This window comes from Eptatretus burgeri, chromosome 8 (assembly GCF_056783735.1).
Source record: "Eptatretus burgeri isolate ZD-2024b chromosome 8, Ebu_testis_v1, whole genome shotgun sequence".
Taxonomy (NCBI): Eukaryota; Metazoa; Chordata; class Myxini; order Myxiniformes; family Myxinidae; genus Eptatretus; species Eptatretus burgeri.
In genome coordinates, this window is record NC_140968.1 from 53,143,068 (window position 1) to 53,168,067 (window position 25,000).

At 49.5% G+C, this 25,000-nt stretch overlaps 1 protein-coding gene and 1 long non-coding RNA gene across 2 annotated transcripts in view; one reads left to right on the plus strand and one right to left on the minus strand.

Annotated features, from left to right (window-relative positions):
• The window catches only part of PIKFYVE (phosphoinositide kinase, FYVE-type zinc finger containing), a 199,576-nt gene that overhangs the window by 100,216 nt on the left and 74,360 nt on the right, over positions 1 to 25,000 (minus strand). The window lies entirely within an intron of this gene.
• LOC147021746 (uncharacterized) lies at positions 6,234 to 24,702 on the plus strand. Its single transcript, XR_015060912.1, has 4 exons — positions 6,234 to 6,515; positions 7,061 to 7,135; positions 7,742 to 7,849; positions 24,533 to 24,702. It is a non-coding gene; the product is annotated as an uncharacterized LOC147021746 (long non-coding RNA).

Below are 25,000 nucleotides of genomic sequence, written 5' to 3' on the forward strand. Positions count from 1 at the left end.
TTCCTTCTACCTTGCTCCCTCGACCGATCCACTCTCTTTGCCATTCTCTCTTCCCCCATCCACACCAAGTGTCCAGCCCATCTCAGCTGGCAATTCACCAATTTCCCTGTCAAGCTCATCTGCACACCAATCTCGTCCCTCAGTTCATGCATCCTCCTCATATCCACCCTCTTCACTCCCTCAATCCTCTGACCCAGTTGTTCTCGCAGACCTGCACCCTCTGTTATCTCTGTCAGTGCCACCGTTTCCAGAATGTAAAGGTAGGCTGGCATTACACATGACATCAGAACCTTCCATTTCAATTTCCCTGATATTTTCTATCTGCCATTAATTCCTCAACCCTCCTCCATATACAGTATTTGCAATCGTATGAATCATCCTCCACACATCTGCCTCGGATTTACCATGTTCACACTGAACTCGGACATCTTAGGACCAATCAAAACTCGGACATCTTCCCTTTGTTTGCTTGTGTGGTACATCCCTTCCACCATCCTAGCTTCTGCTTCTGGCATTCCCATCCATCTCGGTGTCACCATCTCTCTTGGGACAGTATCGTAGGCCTTCTCCAGATCCAGAAATCCCAATGCCATTTCACCTTGCACCTACAACCTCTTTTCCACCAGCTGTCTTAGCGTGAACACCCCATCCGTCGTCCCCTGCTCTTCTCCGATCTTCTCCTCCCCACTCTTCCGTATCGTCTCATCCAGAATCCTCTCGCACCTTCATGACATGATTAAGGAGCGTAATGCCCAAATTTCATCTAAATCTGTCCACAACATTTTGATATATCCTGCACACAAACAAACAGACAGGGGTGAAAACATAACCTCTGTCCACCTTGGGTTGGTGGAGGTAAAAAGAACTACCATTCAACATCAGCTCAGTGCTTTATAATGAAACGAGTAAACTACCCAGCAACACTACTCGCTGCTTATACACCACATAGAGAATCCAGGAATGAGAGGGAGTAGCAACATGTTACCTCGCAAGTACATCAGCAGGGAAATGTTTGCACAACCACTCATGTACACCATATAACCCCAGATCATGTCAAATGTAATCCAAAAACGAGTGGACCAATGATGTTCATAATATGGCATGGTTGTAATTATGAATTCCATGTGGGCATTGTTTGCATCATCCCTATTTCGGCACCTCAATTAATGGCTTGTACTGTTTAGGCATGTTTTTGGGGTTTTTTTTAAAATCTTTTTGTGTGCGTGCATGCATGCATGTGTGCTGTAGCAACATACAAGTAATAAAGGATGGTTAATGAGGATAGAAAATAACATGAATAGAGATGGAAGCTGATTATATTCCTTGGTTTTGTTCATTTTTCTTTTTCTTTTGTTTCTTCATGAAATTTTGCATCAAATTGAGGCTATCGGTTGGTTGGAGATTAGAAAATCTTCAACATGCGATTATAATCGTTATTATAATAATTATTAGCCTGTCTACCTGTGCAGTGGGAAACGGGGTTTTGTAATAGCTTCTTTGTATGTATGTCCAGTACAATATACATATATATATATATATATATATATATATATATATATATATATATATATATATATATATATATATACATATATATATATATATATATACATATATATATATGTATATATGTATATATATATATATATATATGTATATATATATATATATATATATATATATATATATATATATATATATATATATATATATATGTATATTGTACTGGGCCTTGTACCAGTTGTACTGGGCCCAGTGTATGCCCCGGTTAGAATAGGTGTACCATATCCCTGTGTGTCGTAAGAGGCGACCAGGGTTGCGCCAGGAAGGGCATCCGGCGTAAAAACCTATGCCAAATCATTATGCGGACAACAAAACGAATTTCCATACCGGATCGGTCGAGGCCCGGGTTACCAACGACCGCCACCGGTACCGGTGGTCAGCAGGGTACCAGTGGAAATTGTGCTACTGCTGGGCGAAGGAGGAGAAGGAGACGGGGAAGGCGAGTCCGGAGGCAGTGGGAGAGGGGGAAGGGTAGAAGTGTGGAGGTGAGAGTTGGAACTCGGAATGTTGGGACGATGACTGGCAAAGGGCGAGAGTTGGCTGATATGATGGAGAGAAGAAAGGTGGACATACTGTGGGTACAAGAGACCAAGTTGATGGGGAATAAGGCAAGGAGCATTGGAGGTGGTGTCAAACTGTTCTACCATGGTGTGGATGGGAGGAGAAATGGTGGCGGGGTAATCCTTAAGGAAGATTATGTCAAGAGGGTATTGGAGGTGAGGAGAGTGTCTAACCGAGTGATGAGTGTGAAGTTGGAAATTGAAGGGGTGATGATGAATGTCATCAGTGCATATGCACCGCATATGGGGTGTGAGATGGAGTATAAAGAAGATTTCTGGAGTGAGTTAGATGAAGTGGTGGAGAGTGTATCCAAGGATGAAAGAGTGGTGATTGGAGCAGATTTCAATGGACATGTTGGGGAAGGGAATAAAGAGGATGAGGAGGTGATGGGTAGGTACGGTCTCAACAAGAGAAATGTGGAAGGGCAAATGGTGGTAGAGTTTGCAAAAAGAATGGAAATGGCAGTGGTAAATACGTATTTCAAGAAGAAGGAGGAACACTGTGACATTCAAGAGTGGAGGAAAGTGCACACAGGTGGATTACATCTTAAGTAGGAAATGCAACCTGAAAGAGATCAGTGACTGTAAGGTTGTGGCAGGGGAGAGTGTAGCTCGACAGCATCGATTGGTGGTCTGTAGGATGACTTTAGAGGTGAGGTTGAGGAAGAGAGTGAGGGCTGAACCAAGGACCAGATGGTGGAAGCTGAAGGAGGAAGACTGTTGCGTGAAATTTAGGGAGGAGGTGAGACAGGCGTTGGATGGTGGAAAAGATGGGTGGGATGATTGGGCAGCGACAGCAGAAGTTGTGAGGGAGATAGCTAGGAAGGTACTTGGTGTGACGTCTGGACAGAGGAAGGAAGATAAGGAGACTTGGTGGTGGAATGAGGAAGTACAGGAAAGTATAAGGAAGAAGGGGTTGGCGAAAAAGAAGTGGGATAGTCAGAGAGGTGAAGAAAGGAGGCAGGAGTACAAGGAGTGGCGTCGAAAGGCAAAAAGAGAGGTGGCAAAGGCCAAGGAAAAGGCATATGACGAGCTGTATGAGAAGTTGGATACAAAAGAAGGGGAAAAGGATTTATACCGATTGGCAAGACAGAGGGACCGAGCTGGGAAGGATGTGCTGCAGGTTAGGGTGATAAAGGACGCAAATGGGAATGTGCTGACGAGCGAGGAGAGTGTGTTGAGAAGGTGGATGGAGTACTTTGAGGAGCTGATGAATGAAGAAAATGAGAGAGAGAGAAGGTTGGAAGAGGTGGAGATAGTGAATCTGGAAGTGGGGTGGATCAGTAAGGATGATGTGAGGACTGCTATGAAGAAGATGAAAAGTGGAAAGGCAGTTGGCCCAGATGGTATACCAGTGGAGGCATGGAAGTGCTTCGGAGAGATGGCAGTGGGGTTGTTAACCAGATTGTTCAATAAAGTCTTGGAAAGTGAGAGGATGCCGGAGGAGTGGAGATTAAGTGTACTGGTTCCGATTTTCAAGAATAAGGGTGATTTACAGAGGGATAAAGTTGTTAAGCCACACCATGAAGTTGTGGGAAAGAGTAGTGGAAGCTCGGTTGAGAGGAGAGGTGACGATCTGTGAGCAGCAATATGGGTTTATGCCAGGAAAGAGCACCACTGATGCGATGTTTGCTTTGAGAATGTTGATGGAGAAGTATAGGGAAGGCCAGAAAGAGTTACAGTATTGTGTGTTTGTGGATTTAGAGAAAGCTTATGATAGGGTGTCAAGAGAGGAGTTGTGGCATTGTATGAGGAAGTCGGGAGTGGTGGAGAAGTATGTGAGGATCGTGCAGGATATGTATAAGGACAGTGTGACAGCGGTGAGGTGTGCGGTCGGAATGACGGACCGGTTTAAGGTTAAAGTGGGATTGCACCAAGGATCGACTCTGAGCCCTTTCCTGTTTGCAATGGTGATGGACAGGTTGACGGACGAGATCAGACTGGAGTCTCCATGGACTATGATGTTCGCGGATGACATCATGATCTGTAGGGAGAGTAGGGAGCAGGCTGAGGCGAGCCTCGAGAGGTGGAGGTACGCACTGGAGAGAAGGGGAATGTTAGTCAGTAGGAGTAAGACGGAGTACATGTGCGTAAATGAGAGGGAGGGTGGTGGTATGGTGCGGTTGCAAGGAGTTGAGGTGGGGAAGGTGGATTGGTTTAAATACTTGGGATCAACTGTCCAAAGTAACGGAGAGTGTGGGAGAGAAGTGAAAAAGAGAGTGCAGGCAGGATGGAGTGGGTGGAGAAGAGTTGCAGGAGTGATTTGTGACAGAAGGGTAGCTGCAAGAGTTAAGGGGAAAGTATATAAGACGGCAGTGAGACCAGCTATGTTGTATGGTTTGGAGGTGGTGGCGTGAACAAAAAGACAGGAAGTGGAGCTGGAGGTGGCAGAGTTAAAGATGCTGCGATTCTCGTTGGGAGTGACGAGGATGGAGAGGATAAGGAATGAGCATATTAGAGGGACAGCGCAGGTAGGATGGTTTGGAGACAAAGTGAGAGAGGCGAGATTGAGATGGTTTGGACATGTGCACAGGAGGGAAACGGAGTATATCGGGAGAAGGATGTTGAAGATGGAGCCGCCAGGCAGGAGGAGAAGGGAAAGGCCAAAGAAGAGGTTCATGGATGCGGTGAGGGCGGACATGCGGGTGGTTGGAGTGTCAATGGAAGATGTGGAGGAGAGAGCGAAATGAGACGGTTGATCCGCTGTGGCGACCCCTAACGGGAGCAAGCCGAAAGAGGAAGAAGATGTATGTATATATATATATATATATATATATATATATATATATATATATATATATATATATATATATATATATATATATATATATATATATATATATATATATATATATTCAACCATTTGAGATTTTGTCATCAAATTTTCAAGAAATCTTCATTTTGAGAATATGGAGAACAAAAATTAGAGTAAACCCTTAAATAATGCAGGGGTTACGCTTCTGGAAAATGTCGCAGTATTCAAAACTATGATAGTTAAAACCAACTTCCTATGGGAATAACGGCGTTAGGTCCCTGGGCTTTGAGAAAATATAGAGGAAGGTCAACAGCAGCCAAAAATAAATACAAATCAGCTTTATGATTAAGTCTCCTGTGTGTTGAAGCAAATTCAACATTTCAAAGCGATTAAACTTGCCCACTCACCCACACCACCTCTCCCCTATTAATCTCTTTAATAATTTTCCTCTGTAACCTGTCTGTGTTTATTTTATGAATCATTCTGTAGCTTCGTAAACCAGCAAATAAATACAATTAAAAGGATCACTTTTGTGTATCATTTTACACTTTGGTGCCATTCCATTATTAATAGTTTACGAGTTTACCATCACAGCTCAGCTCAAAAAGCACAATTTGTCCAAATTAAGCTCCTTGATAATTAAATCTGTGTATTGAGAGGTTTCCACGATTGGTCAAAAACGCAATATTCAAACCCATGATATTTAAGGGTTTACTGTAATCGATGCAACATTTTTTATTTTATTTTGAAGTTTTTGTCAAGGTTATTTTGAGGCCAAAGTAGATTATGGATGGCCTTTGCATTTTAGGATGCTTTCTAGTTTGTGGAATAAATTAGTTTGTGTGATCTGGAAAAAAAATAAAATTCGATTGCTATGTTTGACATTGTTTCACAGTTCTGTCCTTTTAATTTTTAATTTTTAATTTTTGGGTTTTTTTTGAAGAAAAGAAATGTTTCTCGATTTATTAACTGCTCGAGGAAACGTCTCATCAAAATGCTATGCAGGATAAAATTATGTTTGGCCAAATACTTGCTCACAATGAACTACCCTTTCCAAATTTTATAAGTACAAGGGGAAAAGCCAATCAAAATGATTGGTGCACAAAACTGAACACAATACAGAGGGTTACAACATGTACAAAGTTATGGATTATGTCTCATTAATTATTTGCAAGAAGGAAATGGGAAAGGGTTGAAATAGGATTCTAAACATGAATGGGTAAACATGGGCAAGATTTCTTTGATGTGCTTCAGGCATTAATGTGAAATGCACAAACACATGGTGCATAACACAGCCTCGATTGCTCCTGAATAATAATAATAATAATAATAATAATAATACGTGTGTGTTGTATAGGCATAGAACGCTGGCTCGATTTCTCTATACCTCTGAAAAAACAACTCTGGTGTGTAATGAAGCCAAAAGGTGGCTATTGCTTATGTACACATATAATCCATCCAATGGGCCCATACTCTGTGCAGAGTGTTGGGTGCTGCCGAAGCAGTCTCCTTGGCTATTGGGCACAATCCTGGACATGTTGCCACTCCGCCACAGGATAACAGCAAGCTGGCACTCATTTTGCCGACTTCGGAAGGATGACAGGCAGAGTCTACCCCACCTGGTATTAATTTAACAGGTGAGGGGGCTTTGAACTTAGGATGCTTGGATCTCAAGCACACCACCCTTACCATTAAGCCAACACCAGGCATACACATATAATGCATCGTGTTTATATAGCTTAGATTGCAATTCCACTGGGCCATGAAGGAATCATCCTATAAGCAGGAAGGCTTGAAACCTGGGGCTGACACAAACTGTATGCCTCAGGGCGCCTGTGACTAATTGGCTGCAACCTTTCAATATTTGATGATGCTTTTAACTGTCACTTTTGATCTTTTTTTCATATTGAAGAGAACAGTTTTAAGGAAGGCATGGTGCTTATAAATATATTGCTTTTGAATGTCTTGGGCCTAACGGAGCAGCAAAATGGTGAATGTATGATTGATTTCTATCAGTGGTTGAGTCAGATTCCAATTGTGGGTGGAGTCAAGCCAGCTGTCCCACCAATGGTTGCAATGAAACAAACGCATTTTGAGGTTTGGCTAATTGTACATGGAATATGTAAATGCACATGATTTAAAGTTTTACATCACAACTTTAGTGGGTTTTTTGGGTGCTTAGATTCCTGGAGGAAAGAAGTTCGATTCCGAAGTGGTGAATGGATTTGTTTGCACAAAGAATGTTGCCCACAAAAAAGTGAGTATCATTTACAATTTTCTTTGCTCGGGTCAACTTTGGTTTATACAAACCATAAGAGCCTCTCGGCCTTCTTCAGACACCTTCCAGGACCGTGTTTTAAATGTCAGTGAACAAATTTGTTCAGGCAACTATTGTGCACAGAAACGAGGTTTAAAAACAGAAAGGTTTGGTTTATGGTAACTGGTAACTACTTGTTGAAGAACGCAATAAATTATTTTAGCGTTCAGTTAAATATTAATTTACACTAAATGTGAAAACTGAAGGTTCAATAAGTCACTGAAGGGATAAGTTCTAGCCTGTGCCTGTTGAGCTTTCTTTATATACCCATCCTGACCTGCAATGTCACAAGGTGCTAAAAATTTGTGTCCAAAGAACTGCTTTGGCCTTGCTTCAATCCACCGATCAAAACCTTCGTTTTAATTTTGAAAGCATTTTAACCGAACCACCTTCACTGTGTTGGTTACAATGTGTGATGTGCCCTAAGCTGAAGCCTGAATTCTGCTTTTGAGGAATTGAATTGGGTTTTGTTTCTGAGGGGGCAGTGGGGGGGGGGGTTAGCATTGTGGAGGGTGATATTTATATGATATTGTGTGCATATGACAGATGAGCAGCTACGTTAAGAACCCCAAGATTTTGCTCTTGTCCTGTTCAATTGAATACCTGTACCGAGAAGAGACCAAGCTGTCCTCCATTGACCCCATCCTATTGCAGGTGAATATTGCATTGTAACTGGTGATTCAATTGGAATTTTTACCTATGGGGTCTTCCACCCCACGGGGTCTAAGTACTGCTCGCGTTCTCTCTCTTCTTGTGTCCACTTCATTTGAACGTCTATTTCTCCATTATTTGTGAACAGAATTGGATGAAATTTGACAGGCATATACTAGACACGTATACAGAGGCATTAACTGAGCCCAAAGTGCGATTCCGGTCCTTTGGCCCGAGAAACGGCCCTTTCGGTCCATTTTCTTAAAATTGCTATTTCTCGGTTATTCGTGAAAGAAACCGGACCAAATTTGACAGGTATATTCTTGAGGTCACTGCAGGCATTAACTGAGCTCAAAGTGAGATTACAGCCCTTTCGGTCCGTTTTTTTTAAATTGTTATATATATATATATATATATATATATATATATATATATATATATATATATATATATATATATATATATATATATATATATATATATATAGATCACAAGGGGAAAACTAGAGATGTCAGGATAAGTTCGATTTTGAAGAAACTGAAAACGAAAGTTTCAAGACTTTGGTGGACTGTTTAATAACTGTCATATAGATTTATTTTCCAGTAAAAGGAAGAGTGATCATTGGCCGATTAAATTAAATATGTAGCATTTGCCAAGCTTCTGTGTTATTTAATTTAAGAGCAAAGAACGAATCAATGTTGCAAACTGACATCACTAGTTATTCCCTTGTTTAATAATTGCCATGCAATTTTAACCCAGGATGTGTCGCAAATTCATGCTTGTTGGTTATTAGCATACATTAGATGACTGGTAATCACAGATTATTTTTTTCAACATTAAACGGTCATTGTTTTTTTGTTTGGTGTTCAACGCCATGCTCAAGGGTATTTCGCTTATATGACGACTGATTCTCCATTTCTTACTCCGTACTACTTAATATGATGGAAAACTGGGAGGAAACCAAGGATAAAGCACCCCCGCGATAGCCGAAGTCACCTCTGTGACTCCCTCATATACCTAAGCAGGTTGATTGGGCGGTGGGTACATCGAATGAGGATGGGTACTCAGACGCACTAACCATTAAGCCACGGCGTGGGTCCCATAAAAGTCACAATAAAGGTTTGACTCGGCTTGAACCACGATATGCACCAACTACGGAGCCCATGATATAACCAAATAGGCTATTGTAGTGCTCAGAGTTTATGCTGTGAAAGTTTTGCAACCTTTCATTTTTTAGTTTCTCAACTCTGAATATTATGGTGGAACAGTAAACATGAATGAAAGGGAGATAACCATGAGTAAAGTACTGACAACTCTGGGTTTCTACTTGTTCAGCTTTGACAACACTTGTTTTTTCATTGCATGGCGAAACTTTATGCCATATAAATTATGTGACACCCCTGGTTATTTGTTAAAGTAATATTGTGAGAGGAAACCTTATGTTGCCAACTATTGGCAGGTGCAATAACCCTGAAATTTATAAAAAAGTGATATCTCTGGTTTTTCCCTTGTGGTCTTTATTTATATATATATATATATATATATATATATATATATATATATATATATATATATATATATATATATATATTGTTGTGGTTACCAGATTCGCAAACCACCATTCAGGTCCCTTAGGTGAGGTATCTCGGTAAGTGCATGTGTAGTTAGGCCCAATCCCGTTGTCTAGTGGGAATACATGTCATTTATACGTGCTGCGACTCTTCAGGATAGCCGTTTTTCTTTTACTATCTTTATTTTGGACCAATCGCCACCATCACAACCACAACATCAACCACCGACCACAACCACCGCTTCACCACAACCGCCACGACCTTTACCGTCACAACTCGCCACCATCGCATCGCCGTCGTCTCGCGCCACTCATGGGCACCGATGCTGGACTCGTGTAGGGCGCACGTTGAACAGCGTGTACAAAATCACGGATTTTCTGCTTCAAAAACGGATCCAAAACGACACACGCCCACTTTTTGCCGTCCAATCGGTGAGCGAGGGGCGAATTGGCCCCGCCCCCAGGGCGATCGATATATGCAAATTTGTGGATCAAAAAGCCTTCACGCCCACTTTTTGTCGGGCCAATGGGGAGCGAGTTGAAAGGTCAAAGGGAGGGGGTCAAAGGCGAAGTTACGGGGGGATAAAAGGACGGTGTTCGTCAGTAAAAGGAAGTAAGAAGTCGGAACGAGGAAGAAAGGAGCAGTAAGAAGTCGGAACGAGGAAGAAGGGAGTCGTAAAGGTCGGAACGAGGCGAAGGAGAGTCGGAACGGAGGGGACGAGCTGTGGAGAGGCGGCGAGTCGGACGAAGGGTGCTCGCGTCGTGCAAGGAGCTGCGCGCCCGAGGGAGGCCGGCAGCGCGACCTGGCCGAGGTGGAGACGCTCGTCGCACATAATAAAGATCCTCTATACCCCGAGCATCAGCAACCCCCCCCCTCCTGTTTCCCCCCGCGCTGAGATAGTGCGACCAAGGGGGCCCCGTTCCCACCCCCCTGCCAGGCACTGTCCACGAGGCCCGCGGGTTGCGGGGCCATCGCCGCTCCGCGTCTCATCACCAGACGGGTAGGCCCGACCAGGTCTCGGCCCCAGGCCTACCTCATTCTTGAGGGTATTTCTTTTCCTTGGTTTTGGGTATGTGTTGTCGGCGCCGTCTGTGAAGTAGAATTGTATAAGTGTTGCCGTGTGCTCGGTAGTCGGTATTAGCTCTGCACTGTGTTTTCACTTTTATGTTTGCTTTTTGTGTAAATGGAATTGTGTTTTCTTTTTTTGTGTGCATTTGGTGGAATTGTATTTGTGTGCTTTCCGTTCGTCGCGAATAAATGTGCTTTATTGTTGAACTGTCTCCCGCTTCGCTTCGTCTTTTCCCCCATTGAATCCCCATCTTGCTTCACGTAAAGGGTTGGTAGTGGGCTGAGTACGCCCGATAATTAATCGAACCGTCGAGGTCGACGATAACACCGCTCGGTTATTCTGATAGTACGGAACGGGTCGCTTAAGTGGCCCGTGTCCGAAGTCGACCTGCGGCGAGGTGCGATCGCCCGGTCTACCCTCCGCGTGGGTACTTAGGTAGTTCGAATTTGGCGAGCAACCCTATCCCACGCGGGGGCTGATTGGCTCGATCGCGGTGAGACCGAAAGGTCCACCCGTGACTGGTTCCCGGCGTTAGTCCGAGAGGGTCACGACTGGATTGTCCGTCCGGTGGGCGACGTGCCGCGATTCGAGTTACGTGGCCATCGCACGCCGGCGGGCGCGAAGACCGCAACACTGGTGTCAGGTCGTGCGATACAAATTCATCGCCCTCCTCGCGGCACTGGTATCGGAGAACAGGAAAACGGGCTCTCCTGTCTCCGGCTAAATTCACGGGAATCGGTCCAGGGGTGAGAGAAGCGACCCCCGATTCCCTCCAAATTACGAGCGAGCAAATTAACCCTTCACGAGAAGCAAGATGGCGTCTCAAGGCGAGCGGGAGCCGGGGGTATTAGAAATGTATATGTGTAATAATGTAGAGTCCATGGTCCAGGATGGAATCCCTGAGCAGGAAATGTTGATTGTGCAGGAACACGGACTCGCCCAACTAAACCCAGAACCTGAAATGGGTGCGGCAGCGGCCGCAGTGTATGACACCTCCCCCCCCCTCTCCACCAAAACCCTTGCTGAAACGGCTCAGCTGAGTGCACCCGACGTGGCCCAGCTATGCGCCATGCTGGCGGCAATGACAAATGAAATAAAAAACGAAATGAAAGGCATGAACGAAAAGATGGATGCGAATACACAAAAAATGGATGAAAAGATGGATACAAATACAAATGAAGTGAAAACGACGATGGATGCGAATACACAGAACATGAAGGAAGAAATGAAAGAACTACGGGGTGAGACGCAGAACATGGGCCGAAGCCTGCAGGCGGGCATGAAGGCCGTGAGCAGGGAACTTAAAATGGCGACTCCACGTGTCGGAACAAACGAGCTGGGTGGGGGTGCAACGGCTGACGGGCCCGCGGTGGAGGCGGGTGAAAAAATAATTCGTGGAACGTGTTGGGCGAGGGTCGTGACGATGACCGAAAGGGAAAAATTAAATGGGGAGACCAAAACGTGTGAGACGAGACACGAGGTGACGACAACAGAAATAATAGTTGAGACAAGGGAGGTAAAGGGTGAAGAGTTGGCAGAGACACGGGAGATGGGAACGATAGAGGGAAGACTACACGATGAAGACGGGGCAAGTGACGCGCACGCACACACGGAGGTAGTGGAGGACAATGGGGGTGAGCTCGCGGAGCGTGTAGAGACCCAGTGCGAGCACCTGGATGGCCCCCTTCAGGAACAAGGGGAGGGAGTATGCCCCCTTGAGGCGAGTCACGACCAGGTGAGTTCGGTCGTGCTTTGCGAGGTTGAGGGGACGAGTGCTGTGGACGGGTGCACGGAGAGCTTGGGGGGTGTAGAGGCCCCGGAGACCCTTGTGGGGACACGAATCCCCAGTGTGGTTGTCCCTGTGTGTGTGGTGCAAGGTGTGAGTGCGGCACCGTGTGTGGAAGCGACCCCGTGTGTGAGTGGTATGGTGCCGGAGTGTGTGCTTCCCAGCACGCCGTGTGTGGATGAGGCACCGTGTGTGGTAGAGGCCGTGGGTGTGAGTGAAACGGCCTGTATGAGTGAGGCCGTGTGTGTGAGTGAAACGGCCAGTGTGGATGAGGAACCGCGGGTGAGTGCCCCCGCGCGAGTGAATGGAGCACCACGTGTGAGTAGTATGGTTTGTGTGAGTAGTGAGGCACGCGTGAGTGAACGGCCGTGTGCAAGGTCGCTGTGTGCCAGGGAGACCGTGTGTGTGAGAGAGCGGTATGAGAGGGAGATGTCGGTTGGCATGCGGGAGCACGCAGCCGCGTCTCCCCGTGTGAATGTGATGGTGTGGACTGTGTGCGTCGTAACACGCAGGTATGCGTGTGTGGAATGGAGACGACGACTGCGACAGAGGAGAGAAAGCCGGGTAGCGGCTGTAGCTGTTTCGAGGACCGTGCCGGGTTCACCCAGCAGTGAGCACGCGGTTCGTGCTGTGCAACGCACGAGACCACCACGTGCTCGCTTGCGAGAGTGAAGTCCCGGTCCGGAAACGCACGCGGTGGATTTGCCGATCCCGCGGACGGACAAAGTTTAGGCAGGTAAATGGATTTGGACCGGACGGGTTCTCCACGCGATCGTGTGTGTTAAGCTCCAACGGGCAAAGCACATGTGTTCGCGTGGGGAACCCTCGAGACTTGGGGCTTGTTTTTTTCTGCGCACGGTGACGTCATGGCTGCACGTGGGGTTGGAATCCGGCAGGAGGGGTATCTCTGCCGGATGGCACCGTCCAAGGAGGGACGAGGAACACGTGCAGCTGCATGACGTCACGGCCAGGTGCAAAGTGCGCGAGCTCTGAGTTGCCGCGCAGGTGCTGCGCATGAAAAAAAAAAGCAAGCCTCACTTTCGGGTGTACAGGATTCCTGGGCAAGGGGTGAAAGACCCCCTTACCCTGGGCACAGGATGGAAACTAGTTAGGGGAAGGGTTAGCTTAGCTAGACCGACTTCATGGGGCAGGGGTAAGTCCTCATGGAGTCCGTGGAATGGATTAGTTAGAGGGATTGTAGCCAGATTTAGGATGGGAAAATGGGAAATAAAATGATTTATTTGGGAACAGTGACAGACTTGTGGATGTGTAGAGGGGACGTAGTTTAGCTACGTAGTGTTAAAAGGAACGTGCTACTAGTTTAAGGGACGACGTGGGAGCACGAGTCAGTTAGGGGATGTAGTTAGAAGAATGGCAGAGTTCAGCGGTGAGTGTGTTGAAGAGTTGTTGGTAAGTGAAGTGGAAGCATGTGCTTGTTGAGTGAGTGAGGCCAGCGGGTCTGTGTGTATGGAGTGAATGGGGAATGCATGGTGCGATGAGTGATTGGGGGGAGGAGTGACTCCCGCCCAAGGGACCCCGGGGTCAGTGTAGAGTGAGTTAGCTGGGTTAGTCAAATTGAAAAATGGAGGTCGTTTTGTTGTTGGTGGGAAAGTAGGCTCGAGACCCATTTGGAGGGGTGCAGGAGCCCTGTTGACGGGCTTGGGAGCGTGGCTGCGAAAGGTGAGTATCGCTGAGTGGGTACCCCGGGCACCAGGCTAGTCGGCCGCGGTAGGCCAAGGGCCCATGGGGGCCGGGATAGAGTAGTGGGCACGGGTGCGCCTGCTTGGTGCGGGGGCCCGGGGCGCCATTAGCCGCGTGGGCAGTGTTGTGGGCACGGGTGACCCTCGGAAAGGGGCCCGGGAGGCCGGCCTGCCACGTGTGCGTTTCAGGGGAGGTGCCATGGGGGGCACTCCCCAGTGTTAGGGAGCTGGTAGGCTCGGAGGCAGTGTAGTGCCCCGAGGTGCCATAGCGGGAGATTCGGCAGAGGGTCGTGCCTGCCAAAGGGAGCCACGTGTCCCAGCCAGGAGACCGTGTGAGGGCACGGAGAGAAAATTGGGGGGCGAGGCCCGAAATTGTAAGGACACCAACACAGGCGACGGGAATCTGGGTTTATAGAACCAATAGTTTAAGCGAGAGGCGCTTGTTGAAAGCCCCGGGGTAGTTTAAGAGTTAATGGTTAGGGTAGATTAGGAGATGTACCCCTCCGCACCATCCATCCCCTCGCTGTCGTTGTGGGCCGCTGGACCCACTTGGTGTTAAGATCGCCGAACTCTGGGGAGGCCATTCTGAGGCTTCGTTGGGCCTCGACACAGGACGTTAGCTCTCCCTTATTCCCCTCCGGGAAGGGAACGTAGGGGTTGGGAGTAGGCTAGGTGACAGTATAGGTTAGCCGAACAAGGACGATAAAGGGGGTTAGGGGACGATTTATAGTGGGGAAGTAAAAATAAAAACAACAAAAAAATAAGTTGGGGCTAAATTGGGGTTTGACAAATTAAGGGAGTGGGTATGTACAGTGACAGGCAAAGGCGATAGGTGGGAGGGAGACAGGAAGGTAGGTCCGAGCCCGCCTTCCAAGTGGCCAGCACCACCGCACTCCCTCCACCAACCTCCACTGAACGGCAAAAGCTGGCCAGCTTCATCTGCTGGCTGTGTTGCTGCAAGGCCTGTGCCGGCCCACTTCATCTGCCGGCTGGCTGTTTTTCTTCAAGGCCTGTGCCGGCCAACTTCATCGGCAGCTGTTGTTTTGCTGCGAGGCCTGTGCCGGCTGGATCATCGGCAGCTGTGTGCTGCAAGGCCTGTGCCGGCCAGTTCAGCTGCTGGCTGTTTTTCTTCGAGGCCTGTGCCGGCCAGTTTGTCTGCCGGCTGTGTTTGCCTGCAGCGGCCTTCTTCTGCGGGCTGTGTTTGCCTGCTCACCTTTGCCATGCCATGCCCACTGCCCATGTTCACAAGCCCCGTTCAATTTTTGCTTTGCCCCCCCCTGTTCATTTCCATGTGCGCCAGGATCGTAAAAGCAACAGTTTGCAAGCTGCGAGAACTGCCCTGTTGGCAGCTACAACACGGGCCTGCAGTGGCAGCCCGTGCACCGTGTTTTGCGTCCATCCATTCATCCATTCATTCGTTGTGCTCATTGCGTGTGCCACTTGAGCTGGCACGGAGACTGCGTTGTGCGGCCCATGCACCGTTGTGGTTCAGTGCGTTCAGTTCAAAAGGGAAGGCCTTGGACTGCGTGTGAGCAGCCAGCCACGTTCCCTGTCACCTGCATTTTTTGAGCCAGAGACTGCATGCGGGCAGCCTGGCTCCCTGCTAACTGCTTTTCTTTTGCAGAGTTCAATGATCCTGGGCCATGGTTTAGTGTAAAATTTGTAAGTTAAGGTTAAGATGTACTGTACATATGAGTGCGCCCCCGGCATGTTTGTCTTAGCGCCGGCAATTTTATTTAAGTCGTCCGTGTGAGTGAGTTTGTTTAGATAGTTACGCAGCCCTCAGGTTATTTATTTTGGGGACACGAATACCATGAATGTCGCACTCAGGGATCCGTAGGTAAAATGTACTAGGGGAAAACTACACATGATGGCACACGAAAATTTGACGACTCGGGACGAGTCTGTAAAAAGGGAAGGGGGTAGTGTTGTGGTTACCAGATTCGCAAACCACCATTCAGGTCCCTTAGGTGAGGTATCTCGGTAAGTGCATGTGTAGTTAGGCCCAAACCCGTTGTCTAGTGGGAATACATGTCATTTATACGTGCTGCGACTCTTCAGGATAGCCGTTTTTCTTTTACTATCTTTATTTTGGACCAATCGCCACCATCACAACCACAACATCAACCACCGACCACAACCACCGCTTCACCACAACCGCCACGACCTTTACCGTCACAACTCGCCACCATCGCATCGCCGTCGTCTCGCGCCACTCATGGGCACCGATGCTGGACTCGTGTAGGGCGCACGTTGAACAGCGTGTACAAAATCACGGATTTTCTGCTTCAAAAACGGATCCAAAACGACACACGCCCACTTTTTGCCGTCCAATCGGTGAGCGAGGGGCGGGTGGCCCCGCCCCAGGGCGATCGATATATGCAAATTTGTGGATCAAAAAGCCTTCACGCCCACTTTTTGTCGGGCCAATGGGGAGCGAGTTGAAAGGTCAAAGGGAGGGGGTCAAAGGCGAAGTTACGGGGGGATAAAAGGACGGTGTTCGTCAGTAAAAGGAAGTAAGAAGTCGGAACGAGGAAGAAAGGAGCAGTAAGAAGTCGGAACGAGGAAGAAGGGAGTCGTAAAGGTCGGAACGAGGCGAAGGAGAGTCGGAACGGAGGGGACGAGCTGTGGAGAGGCGGCGAGTCGGACGAAGGGTGCTCGCGTCGTGCAAGGAGCTGCGCGCCCGAGGGAGGCCGGCAGCGCGACCTGGCCGAGGTGGAGACGCTCGTCGCACATAATAAAGATCCTCTATACCCCGAGCATCAGCAACCCCCCCCCTCCTGTTCCCCCGGGGCTGAGATAGTGCGACCAAGGGGGCCCCGTTCCCACCCCCTGCCAGGCACTGTCCACGAGGCCCGCGGGTTGCGGGGCCATCGCCGCTCCGCGTCTCATCACCAGACGGGTAGGCCCGACCAGGTCTCGGCCCCAGGCCTACCTCATTCTTGAGGGTATTTCTTTTCCTTGGTTTTGGGTATGTGTTGTCGGCGCCGTCTGTGAAGTAGAATTGTATAAGTGTTGCCGTGTGCTCGGTAGTCGGTATTAGCTCTGCACTGTGTTTTCACTTTTATGTTTGCTTTTTGTGTAAATGGAATTGTGTTTTCTTTTTTTGTGTGCATTTGGTGGAATTGTATTTGTGTGCTTTCCGTTCGTCGCGAATAAATGTGCTTTATTGTTGAACTGTCTCCCGCTTCGCTTCGTCTTTTCCCCCATTGAATCCCCATCTTGCTTCACGTAAAGGGTTGGTAGTGGGCTGAGTACGCCCGATAATTAATCGAACCGTCGAGGTCGACGATAACACCGCTCGGTTATTCTGATAGTACGGAACGGGTCGCTTAAGTGGCCCGTGTCCGAAGTCGACCTGCGGCGAGGTGCGATCGCCCGGTCTACCCTCCGCGTGGGTACTTAGGTAGTTCGAATTTGGCGAGCAACCCTATCCCACGCGGGGGCTGATTGGCTCGATCGCGGTGAGACCGAAAGGTCCACCCGTGACTGGTTCCCGGCGTTAGTCCGAGAGGGTCACGACTGGATTGTCCGTCCGGTGGGCAACGTGCCGCGATTCGAGTTACGTGGCCATCGCACGCCGGCGGGCGCGAAGACCGCAACACTGGTGTCAGGTCGTGCGATACAAATTCATCGCCCTCCTCGCGGCACTGGTATCGGAGAACAGGAAAACGGGCTCTCCTGTCTCCGGCTAAATTCACGGGAATCGGTCCAGGGGTGAGAGAAGCGACCCCCGATTCCCTCCAAATTACGAGCGAGCAAATTAACCCTTCACGAGAAGCAAGATGGCGTCTCAAGGCGAGCGGGAGCCGGGGGTATTAGAAATGTATATGTGTAATAATGTAGAGTCCATGGTCCAGGATGGAATCCCTGAGCAGGAAATGTTGATTGTGCAGGAACACGGACTCGCCCAACTAAACCCAGAACCTGAAATGGGTGCGGCAGCGGCCGCAGTGTATGACACCTCCCCCCCCCTCTCCACCAAAACCCTTGCTGAAACGGCTCAGCTGAGTGCACCCGACGTGGCCCAGCTATGCGCCATGCTGGCGGCAATGACAAATGAAATAAAAAACGAAATGAAAGGCATGAACGAAAAGATGGATGCGAATACACAAAAAATGGATGAAAAGATGGATACAAATACAAATGAAGTGAAAACGACGATGGATGCGAATACACAGAACATGAAGGAAGAAATGAAAGAACTACGGGGTGAGACGCAGAACATGGGCCGAAGCCTGCAGGCGGGCATGAAGGCCGTGAGCAGGGAACTTAAAATGGCGACTCCACGTGTCGGAACAAACGAGCTGGGTGGGGGTGCAACGGCTGACGGGCCCGCGGTGGAGGCGGGTGAAAAAATAATTCGTGGAACGTGTTGGGCGAGGGTCGTGACGATGACCGAAAGGGAAAAATTAAATGGGGAGACCAAAACGTGTGAGACGAGACACGAGGTGACGACAACAGAAATAATAGTTGAGACAAGGGAGGTAAAGGGTGAAGAGTTGGCAGAGACACGGGAGATGGGAACGATAGAGGGAAGACTACACGATGAAGACGGGGCAAGTGACGCGCACGCACACACGGAGGTAGTGGAGGACAATGGGGGTGAGCTCGCGGAGCGTGTAGAGACCCAGTGCGAGCACCTGGATGGCCCCCTTCAGGAACAAGGGGAGGGAGTATGCCCCCTTGAGGCGAGTCACGACCAGGTGAGTTCGGTCGTGCTTTGCGAGGTTGAGGGGACGAGTGCTGTGGACGGGTGCACGGAGAGCTTGGGGGGTGTAGAGGCCCCGGAGACCCTTGTGGGGACACGAATCCCCAGTGTGGTTGTCCCTGTGTGTGTGGTGCAAGGTGTGAGTGCGGCACCGTGTGTGGAAGCGACCCCGTGTGTGAGTGGTATGGTGCCGGAGTGTGTGCTTCCCAGCACGCCGTGTGTGGATGAGGCACCGTGTGTGGTAGAGGCCGTGGGTGTGAGTGAAACGGCCTGTATGAGTGAGGCCGTGTGTGTGAGTGAAACGGCCAGTGTGGATGAGGAACCGCGGGTGAGTGCCCCCGCGCGAGTGAATGGAGCACCACGTGTGAGTAGTATGGTTTGTGTGAGTAGTGAGGCACGCGTGAGTGAACGGCCGTGTGCAAGGTCGCTGTGTGCCAGGGAGACCGTGTGTGTGAGAGAGCGGTATGAGAGGGAGATGTCGGTTGGCATGCGGGAGCACGCAGCCGCGTCTCCCCGTGTGAATGTGATGGTGTGGACTGTGTGCGTCGTAACACGCAGGTATGCGTGTGTGGAATGGAGACGACGACTGCGACAGAGGAGAGAAAGCCGGGTAGCGGCTGTAGCTGTTTCGAGGACCGTGCCGGGTTCACCCAGCAGTGAGCACGCGGTTCGTGCTGTGCAACGCACGAGACCACCACGTGCTCGCTTGCGAGAGTGAAGTCCCGGTCCGGAAACGCACGCGGTGGATTTGCCGATCCCGCGGACGGACAAAGTTTAGGCAGGTAAATGGATTTGGACCGGACGGGTTCTCCACGCGATCGTGTGTGTTAAGCTCCAACGGGCAAAGCACATGTGTTCGCGTGGGGAACCCCTCGAGACTTGGGGCTTGTTTTTTTTCTGCGCACGGTGACGTCATGGCTGCACGTGGGGTTGGAATCCGGCAGGAGGGGTATCTCTGCCGGATGGCACCGTCCAAGGAGGGACGAGGAACACGTGCAGCTGCATGACGTCACGGCCAGGTGCAAAGTGCGCGAGCTCTGAGTTGCCGCGCAGGTGCTGCGCATGAAAAAAAAAAAAGCAAGCCTCACTTTCGGGTGTACAGGATTCCTGGGCAAGGGGTGAAAGACCCCCTTACCCTGGGCACAGGATGGAAACTAGTTAGGGGGAAGGGTTAGCTTAGCTAGACCGACTTCATGGGGCAGGGGTAAGTCCTCATGGAGTCCGTGGAATGGATTAGTTAGAGGGATTGTAGCCAGATTTAGGATGGGAAAATGGGAAATAAAATGATTTATTTGGGAACAGTGACAGACTTGTGGATGTGTAGAGGGGACGTAGTTTAGCTACGTAGTGTTAAAAGGAACGTGCTACTAGTTTAAGGGACGACGTGGGAGCACGAGTCAGTTAGGGGATGTAGTTAGAAGAATGGCAGAGTTCAGCGGTGAGTGTGTTGAAGAGTTGTTGGTAAGTGAAGTGGAAGCATGTGCTTGTTGAGTGAGTGAGGCCAGCGGGTCTGTGTGTATGGAGTGAATGGGGAATGCATGGTGCGATGAGTGATTGGGGGGAGGAGTGACTCCCGCCCAAGGGACCCCGGGGTCAGTGTAGAGTGAGTTAGCTGGGTTAGTCAAATTGAAAAATGGAGGTCGTTTTGTTGTTGGTGGGAAAGTAGGCTCGAGACCCATTTGGAGGGGTGCAGGAGCCCTGTTGACGGGCTTGGGAGCGTGGCTGCGAAAGGTGAGTATCGCTGAGTGGGTACCCCGGGCACCAGGCTAGTCGGCCGCGGTAGGCCAAGGGCCCATGGGGGGCCGGGATAGAGTAGTGGGCACGGGTGCGCCTGCTTGGTGCGGGGGCCCGGGGCGCCATTAGCCGCGTGGGCAGTGTTGTGGGCACGGGTGACCCTCGGAAAGGGGCCCGGGAGGCCGGCCTGCCACGTGTGCGTTTCAGGGGAGGTGCCATGGGGGGCACTCCCCAGTGTTAGGGAGCTGGTAGGCTCGGAGGCAGTGTAGTGCCCGGGGTGCCATAGCGGGAGATTCGGCAGAGGGTCGTGCCTGCCAAAGGGAGCCACGTGTCCCAGCCAGGAGACCGTGTGAGGGCACGGAGAGAAAATTGGGGGGCGAGGCCCGAAATTGTAAGGACACCAACACAGGCGACGGGAATCTGGGTTTATAGAACCAATAGTTTAAGCGAGAGGCGCTTGTTGAAAGCCCCGGGGTAGTTTAAGAGTTAATGGTTAGGGTAGATTAGGAGATGTACCCCTCCGCACCATCCATCCCCTCGCTGTCGTTGTGGGCCGCTGGACCCACTTGGTGTTAAGATCGCCGAACTCTGGGGAGGCCATTCTGAGGCTTCGTTGGGCCTCGACACAGGACGTTAGCTCTCCCTTATTCCCCTCCGGGAAGGGAACGTAGGGGTTGGGAGTAGGCTAGGTGACAGTATAGGTTAGCCGAACAAGGACGATAAAGGGGGTTAGGGGACGATTTATAGTGGGGAAGTAAAAATAAAAACAACAAAAAAATAAGTTGGGGCTAAATTGGGGTTTGACAAATTAAGGGAGTGGGTATGTACAGTGACAGGCAAAGGCGATAGGTGGGAGGGAGACAGGAAGGTAGGTCCGAGCCCGCCTTCCAAGTGGCCAGCACCACCGCACTCCCTCCACCAACCTCCACTGAACGGCAAAAGCTGGCCAGCTTCATCTGCTGGCTGTGTTGCTGCAAGGCCTGTGCCGGCCCACTTCATCTGCCGGCTGGCTGTTTTTCTTCAAGGCCTGTGCCGGCCAACTTCATCGGCAGCTGTTGTTTTGCTGCGAGGCCTGTGCCGGCTGGATCATCGGCAGCTGTGTGCTGCAAGGCCTGTGCCGGCCAGTTCAGCTGCTGGCTGTTTTTCTTCGAGGCCTGTGCCGGCCAGTTTGTCTGCCGGCTGTGTTTGCCTGCAGCGGCCTTCTTCTGCGGGCTGTGTTTGCCTGCTCACCTTTGCCATGCCATGCCCACTGCCCATGTTCACAAGCCCCGTTCAATTTTTGCTTTGCCCCCCCCTGTTCATTTCCATGTGCGCCAGGATCGTAAAAGCAACAGTTTGCAAGCTGCGAGAACTGCCCTGTTGGCAGCTACAACACGGGCCTGCAGTGGCAGCCCGTGCACCGTGTTTTGCGTCCATCCATTCATCCATTCATTCGTTGTGCTCATTGCGTGTGCCACTTGAGCTGGCACGGAGACTGCGTTGTGCGGCCCATGCACCGTTGTGGTTCAGTGCGTTCAGTTCAAAAGGGAAGGCCTTGGACTGCGTGTGAGCAGCCAGCCACGTTCCCTGTCACCTGCATTTTTGAGCCAGAGACTGCATGCGGGCAGCCTGGCTCCCTGCTAACTGCTTTTCTTTTGCAGAGTTCAATGATCCTGGGCCATGGTTTAGTGTAAAATTTGTAAGTTAAGGTTAAGATGTACTGTACATATGAGTGCGCCCCCGGCATGTTTGTCTTAGCGCCGGCAATTTTATTTAAGTCGTCCGTGTGAGTGAGTTTGTTTAGATAGTTACGCAGCCCTCAGGTTATTTATTTTGGGGACACGAATACCATGAATGTCGCACTCAGGGATCCGTAGGTAAAATGTACTAGGGGAAAACTACACATGATGGCACACGAAAATTTGACGACTCGGGACGAGTCTGTAAAAAGGGAAGGGGGTAGTGTTGTGGTTACCAGATTCGCAAACCACCATTCAGGTCCCTTAGGTGAGGTATCTCGGTAAGTGCATGTGTAGTTAGGCCCAAACCCGTTGTCTAGTGGGAATACATGTCATTTATACGTGCTGCGACTCTTCAGGATAGCCGTTTTTCTTTTACTATCTTTATTTTGGACCAATCGCCACCATCACAACCACAACATCAACCACCGACCACAACCACCGCTTCACCACAACCGCCACGACCTTTACCGTCACAACTCGCCACCATCGCATCGCCGTCGTCTCGCGCCACTCATGGGCACCGATGCTGGACTCGTGTAGGGCGCACGTTGAACAGCGTGTACAAAATCACGGATTTTCTGCTTCAAAAACGGATCCAAAACGACACACGCCCACTTTTTGCCGTCCAATCGGTGAGCGAGGGGCGGGTGGCCCCGCCCCAGGGCGATCGATATATGCAAATTTGTGGATCAAAAAGCCTTCACGCCCACTTTTTGTCGGGCCAATGGGGAGCGAGTTGAAAGGTCAAAGGGAGGGGGTCAAAGGCGAAGTTACGGGGGGATAAAAGGACGGTGTTCGTCAGTAAAAGGAAGTAAGAAGTCGGAACGAGGAAGAAAGGAGCAGTAAGAAGTCGGAACGAGGAAGAAGGGAGTCGTAAAGGTCGGAACGAGGCGAAGGAGAGTCGGAACGGAGGGGACGAGCTGTGGAGAGGCGGCGAGTCGGACGAAGGGTGCTCGCGTCGTGCAAGGAGCTGCGCGCCCGAGGGAGGCCGGCAGCGCGACCTGGCCGAGGTGGAGACGCTCGTCGCACATAATAAAGATCCTCTATACCCCGAGCATCAGCAACCCCCCCTCCTGTTTCCCCCCGCGCTGAGATAGTGCGACCAAGGGGGCCCCGTTCCCACCCCCTGCCAGGCACTGTCCACGAGGCCCGCGGGTTGCGGGGCCATCGCCGCTCCGCGTCTCATCACCAGACGGGTAGGCCCGACCAGGTCTCGGCCCCAGGCCTACCTCATTCTTGAGGGTATTTCTTTTCCTTGGTTTTGGGTATGTGTTGTCGGCGCCGTCTGTGAAGTAGAATTGTATAAGTGTTGCCGTGTGCTCGGTAGTCGGTATTAGCTCTGCACTGTGTTTTCACTTTTATGTTTGCTTTTTGTGTAAATGGAATTGTGTTTTCTTTTTTGTGTGCATTTGGTGGAATTGTATTTGTGTGCTTTCCGTTCGTCGCGAATAAATGTGCTTTATTGTTGAACTGTCTCCCGCTTCGCTTCGTCTTTTCCCCCATTGAATCCCCATCTTGCTTCACGTAAAGGGTTGGTAGTGGGCTGAGTACGCCCGATAATTAATCGAACCGTCGAGGTCGACGATAACACCGCTCGGTTATTCTGATAGTACGGAACGGGTCGCTTAAGTGGCCCGTGTCCGAAGTCGACCTGCGGCGAGGTGCGATCGCCCGGTCTACCCTCCGCGTGGGTACTTAGGTAGTTCGAATTTGGCGAGCAACCCTATCCCACGCGGGGGCTGATTGGCTCGATCGCGGTGAGACCGAAAGGTCCACCCGTGACTGGTTCCCGGCGTTAGTCCGAGAGGGTCACGACTGGATTGTCCGTCCGGTGGGCGACGTGCCGCGATTCGAGTTACGTGGCCGTCGCACGCCGGCGGGCGCGAAGACCGCAACAATATATATATATATATATATATATATATATATATATATATATATATATATATATATATATATATATATATATATATATATATATATATATATATATATATATATATATATATATATATTGCGCTGGGCGATGCCCAATGCAAAATTAAGTCGCAAATGATATGAAACGAGCCTCACTCTTGTGAGGTCTTCTGGTTTCTTTTTCTGATGCGATGGAAATCTTAACAAATTTCAAAACTATCTGTCGTCCGTGCTATCGCTCACCTGAGAGTTGTACGAATGAACTCCCACAGGGTATGTTCGCAATTCAAACTTGTTATTCCAGTCTTTTATTTTATTTTTAATTTTGTATGCAAATGTATGTGGAATTAATTGTTCTGCTGGTGCTTTCATTTCTTCTCGGAATGTCATAAATTGCTCTCGGGCTAAGATGCTCATTTATTTCAGATGAATGTGACATTTTGAAGTAAACATTCATAATTATATGGTCTTTGTCAGGAGCACGAGTTTCTGAAAAATTACGTGGCCCGCATCATGGACCTGAAACCTAGCGTGGTTCTGGTAGAGAAGACCGTTTCACGTATCGCCCAAGACATGTTACTTGAACAGGGCGTCACGTTGGCCACAGGTGTCAAAAGGGTACGCTCTTTGCACTTATGTTGATCTTTCGAACCAAGGGAGAACTGATGTTTTAAATCTTGTATCATTTACTTTTTATCATTATTTCTCCATGTATTACATTTTTCAATGAAATATACTTGCACTATAAATGGGATATGCATTAAGACATTCAGATATGCTATATCCTCCAGTTCTGATTTATGGGGGGGGGGGGGGGGGTTCAGAGAAAATGTTTCCTTCCTCCTTTTTCAAAACATTTCAGAGCAAAAAACCTGATTTCTCTTCCAATTTCATGAGATACCTGCTGCTACCACTGAGAGAAATGTGTCACTGACTGGAAATGAC